Here is a 25851-nt window from a genome sequence, read left to right as displayed (position 1 = left end):
ACCACAGTTCTCTTCTGCACAGAAACTTGGATGGTTCAGGTGCTCTGCTGGGATTTATCAGTACAGCTCCAGTTATTTCAGTGGTGATTTGATACTTCACAATAACTAAGGGAATTTTGCCTAAGGTATGTTTCATCTCACAGTCTTAATTGTGCAGATAGAAAAGATTATTTTTCAGGAAGTTTTTAAAACTCAAAGTCTAATTTTTGGATTTACTCTGGTATAACCAAGAAGAAAAAACAAATTATATTTTCTATTTAAGATTCTTCTGTTTTAATAGTTTTTTATCTATTTCTGTACTAAAATTGTGCTAATTTCCAGCTTCATTAATTAATTGATGCCATGAGTGTAGCATCTGCAAAAGATTAATTTTCTAATACTCTCTTTGGAAGTGGTTGTTCTTAAACCACCAGGTATTTAAAGCCACCTTCCTGTCTGAGGTGGATTCACTTTGGGGAAAATCCCTGCATGATTAAAAACATTTTGGGATTTTTTATTTATTCACAATTTTCTAATATGCTTGAAATGCATTAGGATGCAAGATTTCCTTTATTAGAATATCCTGGAGCAGGAGCAATTGCAGTAAGATTCACTTCATTAAAGACAAATGTAATCCTTACAGTAATCGACCTACTGTTCACAGTGAAGGACTTCATTAACCAATTTTCATTTGAGGCAGAAACCCGAAAAAAAAAAAAAAGAATGAAACAAAACACAACCTCAAAGTGAAGGTTACTTACTTTCTTTTGTCCTTTCTTTCCCAGTGGCTTTGCCACTAGGTTTTCTCTCCACACATCATAAGATGAAGCCACTGAAATTATCACTGGCTTCAATAAACAAGTAAGTTTTCATGCACTATGTTAGCTGTACACCCAATCTAAGCTGTGGCTTTACCTTTGGGACCAGTGGCAATGTTGTGGTTGTCACTGAATCGGTGTTGGATTAATTTTGTAAATAAATACATCTATTTTTAAAAGAAAGAGCAGCTGTTCTGTAAAGGCTACTCTACTATTTCACACCAGTTCATCCTGTCGATCAAGGCATATAGAAAAGGAAAAAGCTGAAGGTGTGTTCTGCCCCCTCCCTTCCCTCTTTTCCTGGAGAAATGCTGGAGGTTTCAGAGCTATCATGCCCTGGAGTGCACTTCATACACCCTTTCCCACTTGTTACCTCCAGCACTAGGGCCCAGGCAGGTGCAGAGCAGGAGGAAGAAGCCATAGGCTTCCTTGCTAGTTGGCCCTGCAAAGGTTTCTACCTTTAGAAATGCCCCTTTTCTTCCAGGACCAGATCTGGTACAGGGCTAAATTCCAGTTTCCTGCTGCTTGTGCTATCAGTTTGTCTGTTCCAGTTGTCTTAGAGATGAAAAAGCCACAGGGTTACACTATCTCTGTTCAGCACCTAAATCATCATTCTCCTCCAAAGAGACTTCAAATTCACATAGATTACTGCTTAGCAACACGTGTAAGTCTTCAGGAGACACACCCAAGCCTGAAGAGAATGTGTCCCTGATACACAGGCAAGTCCAGACCAAGCCATAGCTTCCAATCACCATCAGGAGTACCTGCAAACCTGTGTGTGAAGTGACCATCTACCTTTCCTAGTGTGAGTATTTCCAGTGGACAGGTTACAGATTAACTAGGCAGAGAGGCATTTCTCCAGTGACCAGCCTTTCCCAGGGTAATATTTCACAAAATTTCAGAATAGGTCAGGTTGGGAGGGACCACAGTGGATCATCTAGTCCAATCTCCATGCTCAAGCACATTGCATACAGAATTGCATACATATGGTTTGTGAATATCTCCAGTGAGGGAGGCTCTACAACCTCTCTGGACAACCTGTTCCAGTGCTCAGTCACCTGCACAGTAAAGAAGTTCTTCTTCATATTCAGGTGGAACTTCCTGAGTGTCATTTACTGCCTATTGTCTTATTGCTCAGCACTGCTGACAAGAGCCTGGATCCACCTGCTTTAGATACTTATAGATAATAATGATAATAATTGCCTCCAGTTTTTGTTTTTCTTAAGGTCATGTAGGAATCCAGCTGAGCAACTGAGCACTGTGAACATTTCTTTAGCAATACAAATATCAGCATATTACTGAAAGTTGTGCATGAAAAATGCAATTATAAATTAAATTCTACCCTGATTAATTCTGAAGGTCCAACTTCCACAGCAGTAGTTTTGGGATTTGTTATCAGAAGGTGCTGGACATTTTGTTTATTGCTGTGATTGAAAGATATTTAGCACTGTAACAATGAAGGAAAAGTTAAAGCCCTTGAAATGAAGTTGCACCTATACTCATCAGGCCATACATTGGGGTGAGGAGATAAAAGGTCCTGTATATTGATGCTAAAACATAGTCAGAGAGCTTTACAGCCTTATGAGTTTGGGGAACCCAGTGTATGATGTTCATGTGGATTTTCCTTTCAGCTAAGCACAAAAGCTCTGAGGTTCAGGAAAGCTCTAAGAGCAAAGAAGAGTAAAGGACAAAGTTGTGATGGCAGCTTCCTTCAAAGCATGCAGTCCCTAAAAGGCTATGACATTTACACCCCTGTTCCTTTCTGAACTTAATAGCCTCTGTTATTGGAGCTCCCTGTGACTCTCAAGATTTATTAATCCCGAGAAGCATTACAGGTTCAATGGTTACTGTAGTTCTGTTTTGGATAGTGTGACTACTGGTATTTCAGCTTTTCAAACAGTTGTATGCAGATAATGAGATATAAATGGGTGTGCTGTTCTACCTGTGTGCAGGGCAGCTCAGACACCAGTCCCAAGGCCAGTGGGAAGGCAGGGATCATTATGGGGGCACAGCCATCACAGCAGCCCTTGACACTGCATTTCAGCATGGCTGTGGCCAACAAGGGTCCCAGTCAGCAGCTGGTTGATGGCAATAACTGGGAGCAGAGGAAGGCTGCTGGGTTTTATCTCTGGAGATCACAGCTGTTCAGAGGCTGGCACTCACTTCCCAGTACTAAGTTATCTGCAGCAGGGCTCTCTAGATGACTCTGTGGATAAAAAAGTTGCAGCTCTGGGCAGCCAGGGCCAGCTGCATCCCTGCAGGTCACTCAGAGCTCAGCTACAGCAGTGGCAGTGATAAGCACAGTGCAGCCAGGCCAGGCAGCACACCCTGGCACCTCACTAGGTCTGCAAGCACAGTGGGAGCAGGCAGAGCTGACATCACCCCTACCATGGGCAGTGCTTGCTACAGCCAGGGAAAGCAGAGGGTAAACTCAGACCCAGATGTTTTTTGTTGCTGTTGGAAACAAGTTGGAAACAAAAAATTCAAATTTTACTGTATAACAACAGTGGTAACTGTATGAGCTGGTCAAAACTGAATTTAAGAGTTTTCTTTCCCCCTTCTTCTCTGGTATCAGAATGGAATAATACTCTTTCTGCCTGTGATAATGTTTCCTATGTTATTCTTTCCATATAATAATGCACTAACATTCATTAATTTTCTTAAAGAATGGAATGTTTGCTTCCTTCCTGCATTTGGCATTAGTTAATGAAGTGCTAGCAAATGTTAACTGAATTCTCAAAGATCTGTTCTTTCATTTTTCTAGTTAAGGTTTAATGCAGCCAAATGCATGTGGGGGAAATCTTATTCCTATATTGGAAACAAATGGAAGAATCAGCATCAAATAAATGTTAATTTCAAATCTGTTAGCTGATAAAAATAGGAGTAATTACTGTATACTTCAGAATAAAATGGAAGAGCATAAAATTGATCTTGAGCCTAAAATTTAGAAGTCAGTGAGGTACCAACCTTCAAACTGCTCATTAAAGCATGTTTAAAATCCATATTAAACTTATGCAACACACCTCAGTTGAACATTTGTGCGTGTATTTACTATGTGCCCATTCATTATTATAGGGAAATGTGAAAATAAAGCTAGAAAATATCAGTAAGTGTTATAAATATTTGATCAAGTCTGTTGATATGCTTTGCTGATCCAGCTATGTTTCATTAAATGTCACAAAAAATATTAATTTTACTTGGCTGTGATGATTTTATTGCTCAGTGGTGAAGTAGAACTACTTCTTTACCCAGTTTCAGGGAGCTATGAAAGCTATGAAAGAAAATGTGGAGTGTAGTCTCCCTCATTTTGCTCTAGTCCCTTTGCACTTTTAGCAATGTCAAGAAGAAGTTTCCTCTTACCTTCAGTGAAGAAATGGATTGGACCCTAAGCCCCCAGTCCAGCAAGTCCTTATGCACACTGACAGCCTCATCAGGGAGACAAATGGTTATCAGAGTAGGAAATGCCAAGGAGAGGTCCAAGGACTTAGCTGGCAGTTGGGGAAAGCTAGGAATCTAGCTCTTGGCTAGAAAGATGACAGCCATGGACACTGGCTATAGACATGTAGGACAGACTTCACCAGAAGTAAGTCATAAGCAATTATAACTTGCAGGCCTAAAAGTTTCTGCTCTCAGTTTATACAGGAACTGATTTTTTTTGTTTGTTTTTTAAATATGCCTCATTTGGATCCAGGATCTGACCCCCTCAGGGTTGCAGGGGAAGTAAATCCTCAGACCTACCAGCCAAGTAGAATGACAGCTGGCCCCACAATCTCAGTGCACGTGGAGCTGTTCAGCACCATCCAAACACAGGTGATCTATATGTGACTAGGAGCTGCTCTTTTTTTCCTAGGCTCTGCCTGTGTACAAAGAGTAGTGAGGTAGAGACAGGATTATTGTGTGCATAACTTCCTGTTATGACCATATGTTTCCAAAAATATTGCTATCATTGTGGGATTCCTGAGAGTGGAGAGGGTCACTCTTACATGAGATGACTCAGAACTGGTATCTGAGCTACAGTACGGAATAATTTACACAAGATTACCACTGTAGCTAGAAAACTAAAATTAAGACTTTGCAGCTTTCTGGAGAATTCTACCAAATTCCACCTGCACAAAGGTGCTGCCTGTGACAGAAACTATAGTAGCATTGCTCATGTCCAAAGGGAGGTGAAATCCTCTTTGTGATAAGCTTGTGTGTGCAGTTATGGGTGTATCTGTAATTACAGGCAATGAGAAACAGCATGGCTTGCTCAATAACACACCTCCTCCCATCGTGACAGACACAGACAGGAACATGCCATATGATGGAGTGGTCACACTCTTATTCCTCCTCTTTCTTTCAGGGCTTTTGGCTCCCCTCTCTGATGTTAAATCATCTCCTCTGTTCAGTCTCACTTTTGAGCTCTGCTGGCTGCTAAACAGCCAAGGACCTCCAGGATCCGACACGTCTCTCAAGCCCTCGTCTTAATTTACATTGCTTCCTCACTGCACAGAATCTAATTTGATCTTACATTGTAAGGTTCAAACACTTAATAGAAGTGATATGATAAAAGTGTATCATCATAACAAAGATAAGTGGCAAAATAGAAGCAGAGTTTTTGGGAGCATCCTTGGAAAATGGCAAGCTGCTTTCTGAAAAGAAAAAGGCAAAACTTTTGAAAATGGCATTGAAAAGGAACTGTGCAGTGGGAGGGCTGCAATACCTATCAGAAAGGATTTGAGAGAGGAAAAATGGAGTTACGGAATGAGATCTTTAGATAGGGGATTTGTATTTGGTGTTTAACAGGAGCATCAGCAACAACGAACCCTCGGCTCAGTTTGCCAGGGCTAACACAGCTGGGAATTCCACTGTTTTCTTTACAGCTAATGTCACATAGTTTAAAACAAAAACAAAAAACCACCCAAATCAAAACCCCTTCATTTCCAGGAGTCGTAAATTGTTATTACCATGCTGCAACCTAGTGTAAACAGGTTCCTGGCCCATGACTAAGGCTGGTCGGCTGCCCTGCAATGCAAACAGCAGCGTGGATCTCTTCCAAAGGCGTTGTTGGTTGCAGAAAAGGCTCTGCTTGCTTAGAGTTCCAGACTTGCAGTTTACAGTTTCTTGCTTGATTGAAAGCTTCAAGTTTGGGGTATTTCTACAGAGAACTTGAGTGCTGGAAATCTGGAACTTTATAAAAACCTGCTTTGCTCAGGAAAGAGGAAGCTGCGGGATTACCGGGGACACCGAGGTCCGGGTTTACGTAGAGGGCACACCTCCAGCAAGCGAAGGAATGCGTCTCCCCGGAGGTGCAAGGCTGTGTAAGCAGCAGCCGAGGCGCGCAGAGCAGCACGGGCAGGATCGGCACTCCGGCAGCAATGGCATTTTCCCTCTTGCCCCGCGCCCCGCCCGGCGCCGCTCCCGGCGGGGGAAGCGGAGACGGGCGACGGGCACCAGGGGGCGGCACAGGACCTGTGCAGAGCCACATCAGCATCTTCCTCCGGCAAAGCGGGGCAAAACAGTCTCACAGCTATCCTGGTGAACTAGTTCTTTTCAGCTTAAAAGCTATTTTTAAGTTTATGTCATTCTTTCTTCCCTTTTTAGAGGGGAAGAAAAAGGAAACAAAACCTGCAGCAGCATTTTCATAACCCAGAAGTGTTAGGACTCTGAGAGGTTTTTTTTTTTATTTGTTTGTTTTGTTTTCTTCTAGAGATTTTTGTTTGGTGCGGCTTTTCCCCAGCCCTTTCTGAGAATGATCATTTTGTCTGTGACTTTCTTTTAGTGACTTGAGGCCACTTTCACAGGCTTTGCTCTTGTGGTCTCACTGATCTCAGTTCTCTGATTAGCACAGACTTTTATTGGCTCTGGATAGTCAGAGTATTTGCTGTTGCAGACATACATTCTTTGGAAGGCAGTTTAAGTGTGACAGCTTTATGGGAATTACACTTCCTGCAGGTTTGTCACCAGAGTTGCTCCTGACTCAGTCATGAGTTACCCACCTGCAAAGCAGCACTCCTCTCCCACAACCAGCATATTCATGCACAAAATTACTCACAGATATCTTTCTACTGTTTTTCACACCCTCTCTTCAGTTCAAGTGTTGAATTTATTCAACAGATATTTCCTTTTGCATCCAAAGGATTGTGCTGTTCTTTACTTGTAGTGCTAGAAAGTGAGCAGGGCTGAGCAGGAGCTTTATGCAGTTCTTTTCAATCATCAAGCACTGTAAATGACCTATTAAAATCCTCACAATGCAGGCAGAAATGGAAGCAATGTATTTTCTGTTCAGAAAGATGCAACAGACATTGCTGGTGTACACTGCAGAGGTTCTATGACCAAGCACAACATGGTCAGTTCATCTAATGAAATTTGACTTCTCTCTACAAAATCTGCTTTCTTGAGTTTTGCACTTCAGAATCCAATAGAAACCTGTAAACTTTGTGGCTGCCTTGGGGCAGTGTATCCATTTGACTGGATGTCACTGGAAGAAAGGCCTGAGCTTTGCTGTGTGCTCAGTGCCTCAAGTATCCAGACCATTATTTTTTTAAATGGACACTTGCTGTAAGTACTGGTTGTCAATTTAAATAAAATTCCATGATTCCATCATATGAAAGGCATTTTTGGCCTCCAAGAAAACAGTTTATATTGACTCACCAGTATGGCCAGCTAGTCAAGTATAGCTTTATTTCTTACCCTTTAGTTAAGGTACTAAGAAGGCAAGTAGCCAACAGAAAGGCAGGAAAAAATATGGACTGATACAAACCTAGAAATACAAGGCTGGCAGAAATCCAAAGTATTTCAGCTGTTAAAGACTAGTGGTTTTCCTGGCTCAAACTCCTTCAAAACCACTCAAGACACCACGGGATTTTATTTCATTTTAGTTTTTTTTAATTAAATCTTCATGAGTTTGTGGTGCCATCATAGGAAATGCTATACTACAATTTCACACAGGTTTCCTAATTCTTTTTCTAACTGACATACATTTATGGTATTTTCCATCACTTTTCCTATGAAAATATAGGCAGCAATTTTCTGAAGAAGAGAATTTTCTGGAAGGTTATCACCATAAACAAACAAGCAAACAAACAAGCACATCTTTTTCTTTAGCCATTTAACTGAATGTAAATTGAACTAGGAGACCACACCTAGATTGTCACCAAATGAATTATGCAGCAAGAAAAGAAAGTGGTGCTTGTGGGTTGTGCCTTAATACAATTCTGCCATTATGTAGAAAACATATCTTGAATTTTAAATGTTCCCAACTTCTATTAAGATGATAGAATTTCATTTTTATTTGAAATATAAAATAAAATCACAGCCTCTCTAGGGCAAAGGAGAAGAGCTGGTGGGAAAAAGCTTTATGTTTGGGAGCAGGGGACTAGCCCTCTAAAGCAGCATTCCTTAGATTAGACTAGACTTGCAATATAGATCTCTTAAATAGGCCCTAGAAATTAGGACAAATGAGTTTCATGTAGTTTTACTTCAGTTTCTTAATCTTACTGAGAGGTCTTCAAACTGGGGCAGAGTCAGATAAAATATCTCTCTCCTCTGAGATGGCTAATAATAGTGGTTTAAGGGATTTGTTTCTAAGCCTTACTCCCAGTCACCAGAAAAAGCATTCTTTAAATATAATCTATTTGCTCATTCTCGGCTGAATGTGTGACTGTAATAAAAGTGTTTTCCTCCCTTCCATATGCTCAAAAACCCCATGCTGCAGTTTCAGAACTGAAAGTTTTATTTGTTTGATCATTCCATCTTATACTAATTATAAGGTCATTTCCTTTCAGCAAAAAACCCCTAGAATTACATCTGAAACCCCACTAATCTATTGGCCAAATTGTTTTTTTCCTTTCAAGCTATTTATTTTTCAAGCCATTTCCTCATATTGCCTTTCTGAAAATTATAAAATAAATAAAAAATACAGTGTGTGGGCAGGTATGGTTCTTTGCCTTCATTTTAAAGTGGTGTAAATCACAAATCTGTCTTCTATGTAAAGGAAGATTTTTGCATTACCAGAAAACAGCACTGTTGACTGTTAAAAAAAAGTAGTTTATGCCATTATGAAACAAAGGCCTGGTTTCTCAGGCAGTCAGCATCATAGAAATTTTTGCTATGACTCAGCTTTACCAAGTCATTTCAGTTCATGCTCAATTTATTTTGTTGCATTAATCTTTTTCAAGTTGTTTTCAGAAGTGACTGACAGGCAATGCTTTCCAGTGCTTAGATCCTGGTGTCACTTTCTAAGTCTAAACTCTCATATTGTCCCTGAAATACAATACTTTAAGATACTGAAAAAACATGTCCCATAGAAAACTTCTTGCACAGTTGGGCTGACAGTGATTTTTATTTTCTGCATTTCATTTCTCTCCTATGACATGTAGAGTTACAGAGCAGTTTTGTCTGATACCAAAAAAAAAAAAAAAAGAAAAAAAAAATTTACCAAGTGCTTGTTTCACATAAAATGATGGTTCCTTAACAAAGTTTTTAAACTAGCCCTTAAACTTACAAGTGCATAGAAATGTGTTTTAACTTCATGCATATAAACAGTCCTCTTCAGTTTTCATGGGCCTCTTTATGGGCACGGAATAAAGCACCTGGGCATGTGCAGATAAGAATTCCTAAGTACATAATGTGATTTTTAATACCCATTTCAACACAAAGATACTAGTTTTTTCACTGGGGGGCTTCTTATTCCCACCCTCTATTAGAATAGAAATAAATAAGATTTAAAAGAGACTAAAACAGTTATTGATTTTTAATATATAGCAAGGCCTTCCTGACTGAAAATTTTAGTGAAAATCAATCTTCATGTTTTATACCCTTGGCAAAATGTTATTTTCAGCATGAAATATTATATTGAAACAAGTTCTCTTTGTAATATTTCAAAAGTATCTACCTTCTCATGAAAATGGCATAAGTTTTGCTCCAGTGTTATATAGATTACCACTGTCAATTTCTTCAAATAATTCTTTAACAAAACTCACCAAGCTCCTTATAATGAGTCCATCAAAAAATTAGAGCTATAATATTTTACTTAAGACTCTTTTTCTAGGTCTTCACTATAAAAAGTAAATAACTTGTTCTGAAAATTTGCATGCTTTTGATGTGAAAATCTGTGCTAGTTCCATTAATATTTAGGCACTTGGTACTGCAGGTATCAACCAAATTTTTGCATGAAGTTTAGTGTTGCAAAGTTAATGGCAATAGCATTCTACAGATGGTACCCCACACAATAGTCTATGTACTAAATACTCCTATTCCAGCATGGACTACAAATCTTATTTAATTCTACACTAAGTTATGTATATTATGAAAGTGGGTTATTTGAAACTGCATGCCCTTAAAAATAATAGATTTTCATGAGCATATGTCTGAACATATAACACACACATCTTCCATGGTGGTAATTATCTCAGCATGTGGAAGAGACACTAAGATATTTAACTGCAAGAGATACCAGGAAAGACCTGTGAAACTCCTAAAAGGCATGCACAGGTTACAGACAAAAGGATGCATTACCCAAATCTCCAAAGACTCCCAGACTTGCAGGAAATGCCAATGTTGTTAGGACTCATAAACAAGCACAGGGAGATCACAAGCTCTTCAGCATTTGCTTCAGGCCTGCTGTATCTCGTCCATTTCTTTGAGCTGCACTTCACAAATTTTACAATAGATGGGAGAAAATATTTTTATAACCTAAGGTCTACAGCCTTAATGCTGGTTCTCAGCACAGTTGCCAAGGTTGAATTTATTGAACATGCTAACTCGAAGAAACTCTTGCAGGTAACAGTTGTCTTGGTATTGACAAGAAGAAATCAGCCAGACCTGCACCCTCTCACATATAATATTGTTCTACTTCCATACTACTTTTATCTACTTTTTTATCTTTTACATTCTACCTTTACAAATATGCTTTCAAGGTGAGGTTATATACACACCAGACAATCTGCATAGCTACACAGGACAAGTTAAATTCAGGTACAGTTAAAATATTCCCCCTTAATTTCTTCTTTGGTGTCATTATAATCAATGTAAACTGTTCCATTAACAAGCTACCAGAGAGCTTATAAACAGCTTGTGCTAAACCAGGGATTGAAGGGCAGCTTAACTCTGAGCTCTATTGCTCTGACAGGATGAGCTTGGGCAATGCTGCACAGCAGTCACCGACGCCAAGGGGCAAACCCTGTGCTCTCATGCTGTGCTCACTCCTAAGAGCCAGCCAATTCATTCAAGCTGGAGACAGGAGAAAGGCTGGCTGGATTGGGTTCCTAATAGCTTTTAAATACCAGAAGCTTTTTGAGGTTTCTTATCAGTAAATGATGCCAAAGCTTCCAGGGAAAGAAAGCTGCTGTTTGTTTTATTTATTCTGAAAAATAAATGATTGTTTAAGGTTGTCTCTACAGACATTTGCAGCTGAGCGGTGCTGAAATTCATTCTTCTTATCTCTTTAGAAATATGCATATGTGATGCAGGAGAGAGGAAATGGGAAAAAAAATAAGTTACCTTTTTCTATTTATTTTGAAGTTTCTTTTCACTTTTTCAAATATGCAAAGAAAATCTCTTGAAGTTGTGTGACATATTTTTGCATACAGGCACTCAGAAGCTTCATATAGCAATATATTGCCCATTTAACCCACAAACCTTTTAGCAGTCTATCTGAATTACTTTTTCACTTCATGCAAATCATGACTGAAATTAGTAATGACCTTCAGAGACAGCACTGCAAATGACAGGAAGAACATTTGCAATGTAGTCTCTGGGTTTATATTTTCAAAGGACCTTGTAAAATTCTTCACTTCCTTGCCTGCGCTGTTTTGGTGGCCAGCAAAGCAGAAGTCATTATATTTGTTTTACCTCTCTAATGATCAGGCTTTGCCAAAAATGTGTCTGTAAGACACATCACAGTTCTTTAAAAACAAATTGTGTCATGTAGTAAAAAAAATAGTTTAAAAGCATTGTGTCAAAGGCTATTTCTGTTCCCAGCTGTTAAAATCCTAGCACGACTTTGCTATTTTCTTTGCCTTTAGAAAGCTGCTGATCTTATATTAGTAAGTGAGCCTAACTTTATAATTGGAAGAAATTATGAAATACAGTGAAATCAATAGTAACAGTGTTAAAATAAATATTGTGCAGAAAAATAAATGTTACTATTTATGAATCAGGAAAGGTCACAGACTATAGAAAATAATGAGGGCATTTATCTGAACTACTGTGTCAGAGTCAAACTGAAAGCTCTCTGATCTGAGTCACCCCTTTGCAAATGCCTCTCTCTTATATTGCTTATAATGGAAACAAATTTTGTAGCCTTTTCTGTCACTGAGGCATAGCTGTAGGACCCCATCATATAGCCCTCACTCCCCTTTAATTCAAGTGGAAACTTGTTTGATGATAAAACTATTGTAGCAGGGAACTATATTTAAAACTCAGTGACTCATTAATCTTATGCCCTTTTTTGGAGTCATTAGTGGGTCATATAACTGTATATATTTCATTCAAATCTCCATTTATATTCCCTACTTATACTTGTAGCTATTTTGCTCCAAATAATTCTCTGGCCAGAACAGCAGTCTCTATCTAACCCACTGTAAGCAACTACTGCTACCTCCCCTTCTCCTCACCCTCCTCAACCCCACTTTATTTTGTGGTCTGTTCCTTGACAATTTTTTAACAGAGTCTTATCAGAAATTTCCAGATAGCAGCATACCAGGTTACAGCAGTGTTCAGTGTATGCTACTTGGAGCTATTGACTCATAAAGAAAGGTTTGGAAGAGAAGCATCAGGAATCATTTGCTAAAGGCCAAATATCCTACTCTTATCAGCTTAATTTGTTTCTTTCCATATTTATAATAGTCTTTTAGCAACTAGAAAATTTCAAAAATTCTTGTGCTTTGCCATTTCCATCCAGTAAAGAAGTTACTATCTTTTTTCTTATCCTTTTTTAATAGATATGAAAATTAGGGTTTGTTTCAATAACAAGCACAACAGTTTATACAGAATCTTATCATGCCAAAACTTCTTTATGGACAAGCATCAGCAATGAGATCAGCTCTGCTTTGAAAACAGTTTTTGTTAGTGATCAGGCTTTTCAGAGATATAGTGCTGCCAGAGGAAATGTTGGTGATTATGTCATATTGTAAATCAAGAATTATAAAAATTTTACATGGAGTGGAAGGCAGGAAAGGAAGAACATGTGATGGTGCTACATATTTGTTTATAGGGATGGTAGTCAACCAAGAGTACACAAACTCTTCACATCAGCAAACTATGCATCTGAGTATCAAAAACTGAAGATCCTAGTGGAACTAGGTGCCTAGTGGCATCCAAAATCCTTGTTTTGTTTCTACCTTTCCTAATAAAATGGCAAAACACCTGTATGTGAGCCTTAAAAATCAGTAAGTCCTCCTCCACCATCCTGAAGATTTCAGAGCCATTAGATGCCACTCTTACCACATGTCTAATCTAGAAATGCTGGCATTCATTTTTTGCTAGAAAAGTAGGAGATAATGATTAGACTTCTTTCTCTAACTAAAGCAATTCTAAAGGTTGCTTAGGCACCTGCTTTCTCTGGGGAAAATATGCCTCACTCTGCTTGGAATAATTAGAAATGAGAGCACTTGACTGCAGTGCTGGGACCTGGATAATAAATTTTGTTCCTATTTACTCTGGACAGGAATGAGTCAATCTAAGTATCTAGAGTAGCAACTCAGAGCCTGTTTTCCTATTTTTGCCTTGCAAGGACGTCAGCTTCACTGCAAATTCCATCACAAGGTGATTCAGGGAGAAGAAAACTAAGCACCATTGTCTGGATAGCTTTGTGCTGCCTCGAAGACTAACTTTCGAGAAATCATGCTGAGCTTAAGAAATGGCTTTGTAACAAAGAGGAAGAAAATCAGGAGGCTATGTTTCTTCTCAAAAGTGGCAAATATTTTAACACAGTTCAGTAACGTCCAAAAACATAGCTTTGTGACAAGGAATACATAACATTCCAATAATAAATGGGATGTTATAATTGAGAAGTTTTCCAGGAGGTCAGAATTATAAATGTTAATTATTTTAACCCCTTTCAATCAATCTCTTTCAATTCTTCTCTATGTGTGTAATCCACAGAATGATGACAGTCTTTTCAGAGCATCAGATCATTTCTCATGAGTGTTAGTTCATAAGTATGAACAGAATGAAAAGTCAGTTACTACATGGGTGTCTAGAAAGTCTAAAGTGGGATTTGGACTAAATCCAAAGCTCCTGCATCTCAACCCTTTATGTTTACCAGACAACAAACTACAGACCTTGGGGCTGCACCTGGGGTTGGCAATGCAGTCGATGTCCCTTGAGCTCCACTCCTACCTACACTCACATTTGCAGTCACAGGGCTGTGAAACCACAGCTTGGAGAATACCTGGTCCTGATTAGAATCCAGAAATAAGGGACATAAATCTTACCTGCACGCAAGAACACACTTGTGGAAACAGATCCCAAATGAACAGAGGTGCCTCTCTACAGCACCTGAGGCAGAGATGTGAGATTGCACAGGTACCTGTGTAGGAAGCACTTCCAACCACTGACACTGGCATCTCTCTGCTGAAGACAGTGACCAAGCACTCCTGATTCAATGTGCTGACATAGTTCTCCAACACAACATGAACTGGAAAACCTTCCTCACGTACTCTGTTGAAGCAGCCCAAGAGCTGAATGTAGGATTTTGCTCCAGAGCTGGGCATCTGTGTGTTCAATGCTACAACATTCAGCTTTTAAGTTCTTGGATACACTCTGCTTTTTTGTGCCTGTCACAACAAATAGCACCAGGCATATCGGAGACATGTTTGGAGGGCTCATAGGAGGATAACCTCTCTAGCTGTTTTATATTCTAAATACCTGGAGCAAAAGACCTCATAGTTACTGAAAGTTACTGGAAGTTCATAGTTAAATTTAGAACTTCTTCTCATCCCTCCAAAAAAGGAACTCATTAGTATTTTCACTGTATAGGTTTTTAAAACATCAGCCTGCAAAATCAATTAGTCTAGCCAAGCTTTTGACTTCCCCAGACTCCAGACCTAATTCTTTATGCCTTCTCCCCTTAGGTACATTATAACCCCATGTGCTACTGGACTGAATTGTGCTGAATACAAAAATGCTGAGGCGTTTGCACATTTCATTAAGAACCTCTTAACAGAAGTGTTGTTAAGGGGTATTTTTTGTGTTTGGCTTTTTTTGTTGTTTTTTTGGTTTTTTTTTTGGGGTTTTTTTTGTTTGTTTTGCATTGATTGTAACCTTTAGAAAAAAAGCTGCTCTATTACTCATCACCTGAAACATAGTTTCCTTGTCATGGGGTGGGAAATGAGTGGGAAGAGAGACCTGTTTTTTTGGTGGCAGGCTGACATTTGGCAGACATTTTTCCCCGCATTTTTGAGTGTTAATGAACACCATTGTAGGATAATACAGGAAAAAGGGAAGGCTTTTTGTTCCATTCATACAGGACACCAAGTAACCCAGAAGCACTGCTGTCACTAATTGGCCTGTGTGCCATCTGTTGGAAGGTGCTTTTAATTTTCACAGTGGTCACAGCAGTATCACAAGCAATGCAGGCAGAAACAGTTATCCAGTTAAACCCCCTGAGTAGAAATGGTTCACAAAGAACTTGCAAGTGCAGAGTTCTGCCTTTTGAAAAGAGAACTCTGATTGCAATAGGTGTGTATGTAACAACAAATTAGGAGACTGGTTCAGCCTCTCTTTATTCGAGTGATTTTATAGGATATCAGGCAGTGGTAGGACATAGGATGGCAGCTAAATCTGGCCTACCCTGCAATGTAAATCAGAAGAGCAAAATAAGCTTTAGGTTGTTTTTTTTCCCCTTAGGGTACATCTCAAGTCTCATTATTAAGGTTTGTTGGTTGTCTGCTAAATTCAGAACAGTACTTCTCAAGGAAATAGGACAGTGACATGTTAGGTTTAAAGACTTTTATTCCACCTTGTTTATACACATGTGAATCAGGAAAAGAAAAAAAGAGAAGGCACTTGCTCAATATGAAACTAAAAATAGTGTATTGCAGCATATGATATTCTGAGTTAAATATCACACTTTTCAAGAGTATATATAGTGCTATTTTACTTATTTTGGCCTGCAGCACAGTGTCTGTACTAAAGCTTGTGTGCTCACCCCTCACTTTAAAGCTGAAACAACCAGTACAAAATTAAAATGGACAGCCTGATCAACAACATTCCCCACCCACATCATGTAAATCAATCAACCAGAATGACAAGAAAAGAGCCCAACACTCCCTAAAGGCTCAATTCCATATCTTTTAAGCTTCAATTAAAGCAGCTTTCTTCAATGCTCCATCTCAAATTTAAATGATGCAGAACTTAAAATGGACTCCTGTTTTACTTCAGGGAGTGGTAATTTTGAAAGGAACAAAGCATGTTTTACAGAAAATTAGCATAGTACCATGTTGCTTCTCTTGTGCAGCTATATTAAATATATAGCTGGGTTCATTAAAATAAGATTAATTTAAATATGTTTTTCATGGTTAATTGTTAAATGTAAAACATTTGCAAATTTTAGACAAAACAAAAATTATTTGACACTTCTTTCCTGTGAATCATACTTTTTGATTAAAAAAGATATGTCCTGGAGTGGGGAAATACTGTTACAGGTGAATGAAAAAAAATTTTAGGAGTTCCAGCAATATGTCTCCATCTTTCATAATTTACAATCATTATATATTACTAATAAGAGGAAACTTTTGAGTGGCCATAAGGAGCAGTAAAGGAAGACTATGCCAAAATTGCCAAAATGTTAATTTGAGATGAACACTTGTCAGTAACAGAAAGGCCAATATTAATGTAAATAATATTCAGTATACTACTGATCAGATAATCAAAGTAGATCTAAAAATTATTACTCTTTTTTTTTTTTTTAATGCACCTACATGCAAATTTCCCAGCTATGTGTTTAAATGCATTGAAGTTTAAATGGCTGAGTTGATTGTACTTTCACTGTTTTCCTTAGAAATACTTTTTTGCAGCCTGGTGCAACTTTCACTGTTTAGATGTAAGTGCTACACTGTAGGCATATCCCCAGCTTCAAATTTTTCCAGCCCCCTACCACTCTGTTTAACCAATATTTCATGATACACATTTCATGAATCAGCACATGACTTGCTTCATACATGCTTGTAAGTAAATGCAAGCACTTTCAAAAATGTCAGCCAAAGTGTGGGAGGAGGATAATATCCATGAAGAGTATGCAAGCACATAAATTACTTTGGCCAGACAATTTACTGTCTAACTGCTGGGAACATTCACTGGCTGTGTGTATTCACACTCCCAGTCTGTATTTATTTAAACTGGTGTTTTGTGATAATGAGAACATACTTTAAGCCACTTAGGATTTTTTTTTTTTTAATTCACAATTGGTTTATGTTTTTAAGTGTCTTGTGAACTTGAGATAAGGACAGTGGTTAGAAATGTAGTGTCTCTGGAAGTAGAGAGAAGTTTATCCTGTGCTTGCATATGTAGATCTACCTATAAGGCAGAGTAACCACAGCTCAGATTGCCAAATATTTTTCTTACAGAGATCCTGCTTTTGTTACAACTATGCCAGAATGTAATTATTTGGGATGAAGCTTCACATCATGAGTTTCTGCGCCTGGTCGAACTGATCATAATTTTGCCTTCTCAAGAAGAATTAAGATAAGGAATTGTTAATTAAAAACAATCACACAAACTCCCTATTTTTAACCATTTTTTGAAAAGCTTTAGCATGTTCATGATTCTGACAGCAAGGAGTCTTTTGTTGACAAGAAGGAATTCCTCCTAAATTTGGCTGATTAAGTTCTGAAAATCTGTGTGTGCATGTGTGCAGATATTTTATGGAATCATAGAAGGGTTTAGGTTGGAAAGGACCTTAAAGATCTGGTTCCAACCACCCTGCTGTGGGCAGGAACATCTTCCACTAGACCAGGTAGCTCAGAGATCCATCCACCCTGCCCTGTAACACTTTTTGGGATAGAACATTGACAGCTTTTTACAGTTGCACACTTTTCCTCAAACCATTACTGGCTAACCTAACTGCAGAATTTATCTATATTAAAAAAACCACTACTCACAGGTTTTTTCCTCATCTGGTTTTAATCAGTACCTGATCCCTGGCTAGACAGCTGCTCAAACTGCCCTCAGAGATGTTTGTTACTTGACAACACTTTTGGGTCATGCTGAGGAAGTTACTCCAGCTGGACTTCTTTCCTCTGATCAGTAATGAGCTTATTTTTTTTTTTTTTTTCTGAGTAAACTGACCAGAGGTTCAGGTTGTGATTTCTTTTTATTTAAAGTGCTCAGAGATATGAACAAACACATTCAGAAATTTAGTTGAAAAACTGTTAGATGTCTTCAGCTGGATACTCATGAGTATGAAAACAGACATCCAGTCTGCAGGGATTAACATATCCAGTGAATGGAAGGTGATCCTGTAAAAAGAGAGTTTGTTTGTGTAATTACAGAAAATAATGCCTCAGCCACAAAAGGTGAAAATAACAGACACAACTTTTATCCTGTTGTTTTTATGGGGTTTGTTTGTCTGGGGTTTTTTTCTGAGAGGAGCAGTGGTTTTCTTTTTAACTTGAGGTTGTTATTCTCATGGAATTAGTATCTTGTCCACATTTTTGATTGTGAGATAGAAAAACAAATTACATTAAAATAATTAATACTAATCTAATTTAGCACAACTTAACAAGTAGGTGATGAGTAGAAAATTCAGGAGTGTTTGTTATAAGCTGATACCACATTTGGAGGGACAAATCATCTCTTGGTGAGAGACAGTGCTTCTATGGTATTCTCTGTGTGGCAATACTAGGTATTAATAAGTATTAATAATGATTTTATTAATATAGGATTCTCTACCTTTCCATAAAGTCAAGGAATTTGGGAAGGTGCTTTCCAACAACAGAAGTTTTGAGCTGAAAGTAATCTGCAGTCTGTTCCTATTAAATCTGAAATTCCCAATTGAAAGTGGGGGTTACTCTTCTTCTCTGGCATGACTGATGAAATACATAGTAGTTTTTACTCAGGGGAAGTCTGGGATTACTTATTTCCTCCAAGGCCCAGCAGTAGAATTTCTGATGCTTGTAATGAAAGAGTTTTCTGCTGCACGGATTTGGACCTGAGTCCAGGAACTGCGCCACTAAATCTAAAGCCTGATGCACTCATATTTCATCTCTAAAGTCATCAGATCCTGACTGTGATTAATTGGAATGGATAGGCTCTTATGCCTCTGAATTAATGCTCCTACAGAACTACATGGGACTATGTGAAGGGCAAGATGCAATATGGGGAGCAGCAGCTTGGCCCTTGGTGGTGTGTTCACTTTGTGTATTTGTTGTGTAGCACCATTTTCCTGCACTCTCTCTAAAAGAAAATATGTTGACTATTGCTTGCAAAGTACTTTGGAAAATGGCGAGTATCAGTTCAAAGAAAATTTAACTTGCTTCCATGGGACACAAAGCATTACATGGGTCTAATCCTCACTTATTGAGTAGGAGAGGTTCTGGTGGAAACACACTGACCTAACGGGCTGATTTGGGATGGCAATGCCAATGCTTTTTAACACTCTTACTGTTCCAGAGTTAAATATGCTCACATTCTGGAGTCATGTTATAGAATTAACAAGTGAACTAATTCTCATTCTGAATCTCAGAAACAGTTAAATAGAATGAAGCCGCAATATTCCATTAAGGTTTAAATGCATGGAAAATTAATTTTTTGTACCTTTAATAAATGTCAGGAGATTAGATTATTAGGTGGTTTCCTCAAACATTTGGGAAAGAACACTTTTAAGGGTAGATATTAGTGAATTCGAGCATAAGACAGAACCATTCAGAGAAGGCTGTAGGAAATCTGCAAAATCCTATGAATCAGCTGTGCTGAGCAGCAGTGGACATTGTACCGGGTGGGAAAAACTGTGACCTGGCTACGCTCCTCCCAATACTCAAATTCAGATAGGCAATACTGTGTAGGCATGCTCAAACTGGCTCCCATTCTTCTCCCTTCACCAGAGCTGCTGCCTTCATGTTACTTTCCCCAAACTAGCCAAGAATGTGGCATCCCAAGAAATGGCTCACTAGAAGGGCAGTACAGATAAGCAGATGGCAAGAGCTAAGTTGCATTCCAGAAAGCCCCATCTCCACAGCAGACATATTTATACCGTCTACTGCAGTGATCCCAAGAGGTCCCTGAACTAAGCTTAGAAAGGCAATTTGGATTTTGAAACAATACAACCATGTCAAGGAATCGTCTGATAAGCTTTTCTCGGGCTTGTCTCTGGGGTTTTTTCTGGATCTGGGTCTCACGCTTCTGGTGCATCAGTTCACTCTCTCCCTGCTCCCACCCCTGCATTTGAGTTAACATTTGAGATGACTGAAGGCAGGGGCCAAAACAGATCAGGAGAGCACCATCCAAGTTTCACAGAGTTTTGGAGGGTTTTTCTGAATACTTTAACCCGGACTGTTTCATTGATCTCCTGTACAGTCGCATTAGCACAAGTGCACAAGGACCAAGCACCAGGAAATTTCTTTAAAACTGGAGAAAACATGCCACGGGATTGCTTGGCCATTGAGGTACTCTGCCTCAGTTAATTAGAGCCGCACTATGGCTCAGCTAATTAGCATGGGTGTAGAATTGCCCTGACACAGTTACTCCGCTGGCAGGACCTGAGCTGATCCCTCGGCACAGCGCGGCAGCGCGATGCCCGGCGGGGAGCAGGGACAGGAAAGCTGGAGGCACCAGACGCCCCCTCACGCCTCGGCCAGCTCGCCACGCCTCACCCGCGCCTCCTCCCGTGAGGGGTGGCGATCGGGCGGGCTGTGCCACCGACTGCGGGCTCTGGTGACACTTCGCCCCTCCTGTGTCGGCCTCGTTCTTCCCCAGGCGATGGCACGAGGCACAGCAGGGTCTCTCGTCCCCTGGCAGCGTCCGCCTGCCGGCGGTGTGGTGACACCTTCAAAGGTGTCAGCCTTTGGAGCCAGCCACCAGAGCTCCTCGTGCCGCGCTTCCAGCGGGCACAGCCCGGCAGGAGCTGTGGGCACGGAGGGACCCGGGCGGGACCGCGGCCGCCACGGCCGTGCGGGAAAAGGCGGCGGCGGGGCAGTCCCCGCCAGGGCTGCTGCGGGGCGGGAAAGGAGGCGAGGGAACAGCCCGGTCCCCGCCATCCGCGGTGACCCCGCTCCGGCTCCCCCTGAGGAAACGGCGGAAAGTGCCGAAGGGCTCCGAGCGGAGGCGAGGCGGAGAGCAGCAGCGGGCGCGGGCGGGGGTCAGGGCCGGGCGGGGCCCTCGGCCGGGCCCGTCCGGCCGCTCCCTCCGCTAGGGGGCGGGCGCGGGCGGCGGGCGCTCCTCAGCGCCCCGCCCCGCCCCGCCCCGCCCGCCCAGCCCAGGCGCAGGAGCCGGAGCCGGCGGCGGGATCGGGATCGGCTCCGTGGTGCCGCGCTCCGCACCTGCTCTCCTTGGTCCGCACGGTGGCGGCGGCCGCGACGGCCGTGACGGCCTTCTGCGCCCCCTGGGGCAGCGGGGCGGCGGCGCGGGGCGGCGCGGCAGGTACCGGGCAGGGCGGCGGGAGCGGCGCGGGGCGCGGGGAAAGTTGGCGCCGCCGGGGCGCCTCCGGGAGGCGGGGGCGCGGTGCCGCCGGGGCCGCCCCCGCGCCTCCCTCTTCCTCCTCCTCCTGCACCTCGGCGGGGCGGCGGGGTGCCCGGGCGGGCGGCTGGCCCCGCGCCGGTGCTTGGCTGTCCGCCGGCCCCGTGGGAGCGCGGGGGCGAGCTCTGCTCCCAGCGGCTGGCGCGGGGGAAAGCGAACGGGAAGGTGCGCGGCCGTGCCGGGCTGGGTGTCAGTCCGTCTCCCACCGAGCCGTGCCGGGCCCTCGGGGGGCGGCCCTGCTCCGCTCCGCGTTGTCCCATCGTTTTCTGTTCCGCTCTGCGCCTGGTGTGTTTAGCGCCGGGCACGGGGCAGGACACGGGGAAGGTCCCGTCCCGTCCCGTCCCCGGGCTCCCCTGCGCTCGCCTTTGTTGCTTGTTAATACGGGGCGAATTAGTCTTCTTCTCTATTCCCGGTTTTTCCCCCCCAAATCGTTGCCAGAGCACCCGACTTCAGAGTATTCTCGAGCCCCGAGTGCCTCGGGCGTGTTTAGGAGACAGGGGAGCGCTGCGGGCGCAGAGCGGCCCTGCCCGTGCCCCTGTCCCCGATGGGTCTACCGAGGGATGAGAACCCCAAAGCCTGGAGATACAGTACCACGGACTAGTTAGCTGCAGCTGCCCCACCACGAAGGCTGCCGGGGCTCCACAGCGGTTACTTTTCAGCATTTTGGGTGCTGACTTGCCCTGTGGAGCTACAAAAATATCCAGTATATCTGTAAAATATCTAAGATATAGATAATATATCCGTATATGTCAAGTGTGACAACGATTTGCCTCACTGGTGTTATGGAACAGATGCAACAGCAGTAAAATAGGATGCTTCTTTTAATATAAAATTTTCATTCATCTTGCAGCACTTCTTGTTTTCTCTCTTGTGTGAACTTATTCAAAGTAATTAGTCAATCTCTCCTTCTTTCCTCTCTTTCAAAGATACGGTTGGGACTTTTTCGTCTTCACTGCTACGATAGTCGCTTCCCTTGCAGCTCTCTTGAGCCTGTCACAAATTGCTACTGCTCTAATACCTATATAACAGAAAGCAGAACAAGTTAGTTCTTTAATGCTATTAAATATTGCTACTGCTACTCTGTTAATCACAAACTGTCTTTATAGTAGAAATGCATCTATTACTGAAATATTCAGTTTCCATAGCATTGCATTGAAAGATTATTTATAAAAAGTGAATGTTGCACTTTCACCTTTTTTTAAACGAAATTTTCCTGAAACTAGTTGTACAAGAACCATGTTGTCCCTATTACCTGAATGAGTTTGATCATAAGGGAAACAATCAACAAACAGAACTGTGGGGAAGAGGAGTCTCCTGAGTTACCATATCTAGAAAGGCTTGCTCACCAATGCAATAAAAATGCTAAATTTTTGTGATGGTGATGTTCTCTGGTATTGTCCTGTGGCAAAAATGTCTTGATAGGTTGGTGACAAATACCTAATACATTTTTGTTTTCTAGTTCATAAGAAAAAAATGTAATACTCCACATAGTTCTAAGTACACTTAACATAACAGCTCATTTGAAGGACCAGCTTGTGATGATAAGATTAATTTTGTTTCATTAAACACTCTAATATTGCTGGCAGTGGATTCCTGGAAGAACTCATAACACTTGTCATCTCTCTCTCTGACTTAATGAGCATTTCTAATGTTCCCATACCAACTTTTTGCATCTTCTAAGACCAGGACAGTTCATTATTTTAGGACATAAATTTGGGTAATATCACAGTGACATGTTTTACTTTACACTACTTAACTCTTTACCTTCATGCTTCCAAAATACTTTCAGTACAAAGTAAGATGCTGATAAAGCTATAGTTAAATCATATGCTATTAAATTGCAAAGCTCCGTGACTGCTTCTCAATTCATCATTTTGTATTATTGGTGTAATATGCTTAAAGCAGTAGACAGAAGCAACAAAAAAGTAGTAACAAAAAAGCTAGTGGTAGTATCATCATCTTCTTGAATATGTTCATGGCTTACCACATGGTAAATCATGTTTTCATCCAATCTAAAATATCAGCTGATTTCTAAATATCTTAGGTGGACTGTTATTTTAGTAGTCAGTATTATAGCAGAGACAGTTGTGCATAGTTTTCTAAGCTGTGACCTACTTTTTTCACTGATGGGTAAATGATAGCTTTACATAGACCGTGGAGGAGTAACCTTACATAGGTACAACACCATAAGTCTTGTGCACAGAAGTCATTAATGTTAGATTCTCCAAAGTGGACTAAATACCAGTACAGTGAGCAGTTCTTCTGTTGTGTCACTTAATTCACAAGTAATATTTGCCATGCTGGCATCTAAACATAGGGGTATTTGTTCATTAAAACTCAACCAGTTAAAAGTAAAATGTAGTTTAGTGGTGATGAGGAACACACTTACCAGTCTTGTTATTTTAAGTGTGGTAAATATTAATTGTAAGTTTTATAGAAACATTGTGGTGTGGGTTTAGTTGTTGGGGTTTTTGTTGTTTGTCTGTTTTTCGACCTAGAAGCACATTCCCTATGCTTCATAACTGTGAACTTGAGAACTGATGTCTGTCAGAGGCAATGCTGTGTGCTGTACTGGAAAGTTCACACAGGAAAATGAGAGAGCAGCATTTTTCACTTGTTTTCTCAAAACTACAGCTTTGACTATATTAAGCAAAAAATATTTATTTTGCTTCCTCCTTGTATTTGTTGGTGTTTGTAGCATTGGTTTCTCTTCTGGGTACCTATGTGTAGCAGTGCAGTGTACATTTTGTTCCATGGTGTCGAGTGGGTGATGTTAGTCAGCAGGGGAGATTTGACACAACACTGATGAAAAGCCATAGCTCTGGCATTTTAGCCCCTGATGGAAGCATCACATACCTTGGGCTGGGGCATGGGATGGTTCACTTGAATAGGAATCAAACAAGTAACTCTGAACTGGGTTTGTCTCTTAAGAGAGAGACAGAGTTTAGGCAACGTAATCCAGGAAAGTGGAGTATCAGTACTAACTAGAAAATGCTCTGCCTGCAGTTTTGTCTTGGAGTTGGATGCTTTTCATGATCTGTAGTGTTTTCCTGTTCTCAAAGCCTAGAAGTCAGAAGGTGTATGTGGGCTTTCCTCATGACAAGTGGGAATTTATGGTAGGTAAATTATTCTTCTGTTGAGGTGTTTACTAAGGAGAAAGAGCAGGCAAACAAGCAGTTGGAGTGGAGTAACAGATGTGCTGCAAGTTTCATCCTGACATACCTTGAGATAATTGATTCTAATCTCCCCATACCCTAAGATACCATTGCCTTCAGTCAGCATGTACTGAACCTCACTGAGTAGTTCTAATTTCTATTATTAGCATTGTAATATGAGACTCAGTCATGCCCACTATGGGACTTTGTGTTCCTTCTCTTTCTTCTTTTCATATCCTGGCATTCATGAAATGCTACAAAATCAGATACTATAGAAAACATTGTCTGATAGCTTGCTTTATAAAGCTCTTTTTTGGTCTTAATTTTTCTTCCTATTGTCCAACTCCATTTACAATCTTGAAGAGCCTTCTCCCTGCAGAAAACACCAATACTTCATACATAATTTGGTTGCTTGAGTTGTGCTGAAATCTGGTCCGTGCTGAAGTCTGGTCATGCCTGTCTGCTAAATTTTGGTTTAGATTTCCAAACATTACACATGAATAATGGTAACAAAGGGTTCCCATCTTATGGGTCAAGAGGAATCAAGAGAGACTTGAAAACCTTGTAGGTTCTTGGTGCACTGCTCTGCTATTGTTCACCTGGTGAATCTCACGTGCTCTTGGCTTACAAGTTAGAGATGTCACAAAATATGGGCTCTGGGCATACATTTGGAATACAGATTATCCATCTGGTACTCCTCAGGAAGATGCAAGATATTTTTCATCAGTTTTCAGAGAAAAGTTGAAAAAGATACAAGTAGAACTCTATCTGCCTCTTCACTGGTTTTAAGAGTTCCTCTGGCTTTGTCTGTCACACTTCTGTGGTTCAAGAGCCTTTTTGTCTCACATTATCTTACTATCCCTTCTCAGCATGTGTCTCCATCCAATAACAATACTTCTTCTTTTAAGAAATGCAGTTCTTCTGTCCAAGAACTGTCACCACTGATTTAACAGGAGAGCATATCACTGCATAAGGGGTGTGATGGTGCTCTGCAGGCTCTAGGTCCCTAAGTCTGAACCAGCACTTTATCCTAATGGCCTCTGTTTGAAAGGAAAATCATTAGGAGTGGTCTTGTCTATGTATCTCTCTAAGTTCCCTCTGCTAAACTTCTGCAAATGTCTCTTCAATATGAAGATTACAGAACATTAGACAGGTAATGCAGTTTTACAAATATAATGGATATCCTAGAAGCAGAAAAGCTTGTGCATGCTATGAGCATATGTTAATCTGTCATATTGGCTGTA

General features: G+C 40.9%; 1 protein-coding gene across 3 annotated transcripts in view; it reads left to right on the top strand.

Annotated features, from left to right (window-relative positions):
- Nucleotides 1-25851, top strand: part of PTPN3 (protein tyrosine phosphatase non-receptor type 3) — a 172752-nt gene that overhangs the window by 28511 nt on the left and 118390 nt on the right. Inside the window, exon 1 of one of the 3 annotated variants that reach the window (XM_030228806.2) lies at nucleotides 21338-21356. The exons of the other annotated variants lie outside the window; for them this stretch is intronic. The gene's annotated coding sequence lies outside the window, so the exon portion shown is untranslated. Of the gene's footprint in view, nucleotides 1-21337; nucleotides 21357-25851 lie in introns of those variants that run through there. 3 annotated transcript variants of the gene reach the window in all.

This window comes from Serinus canaria, chromosome 2, assembly GCF_022539315.1.
Source record: "Serinus canaria isolate serCan28SL12 chromosome 2, serCan2020, whole genome shotgun sequence".
Classification (NCBI taxonomy): domain Eukaryota; kingdom Metazoa; phylum Chordata; class Aves; order Passeriformes; family Fringillidae; genus Serinus; species Serinus canaria.
Note: the sequence above shows the minus strand (reverse complement) of the source record. Positions and strands in the feature narration are given on the sequence as shown.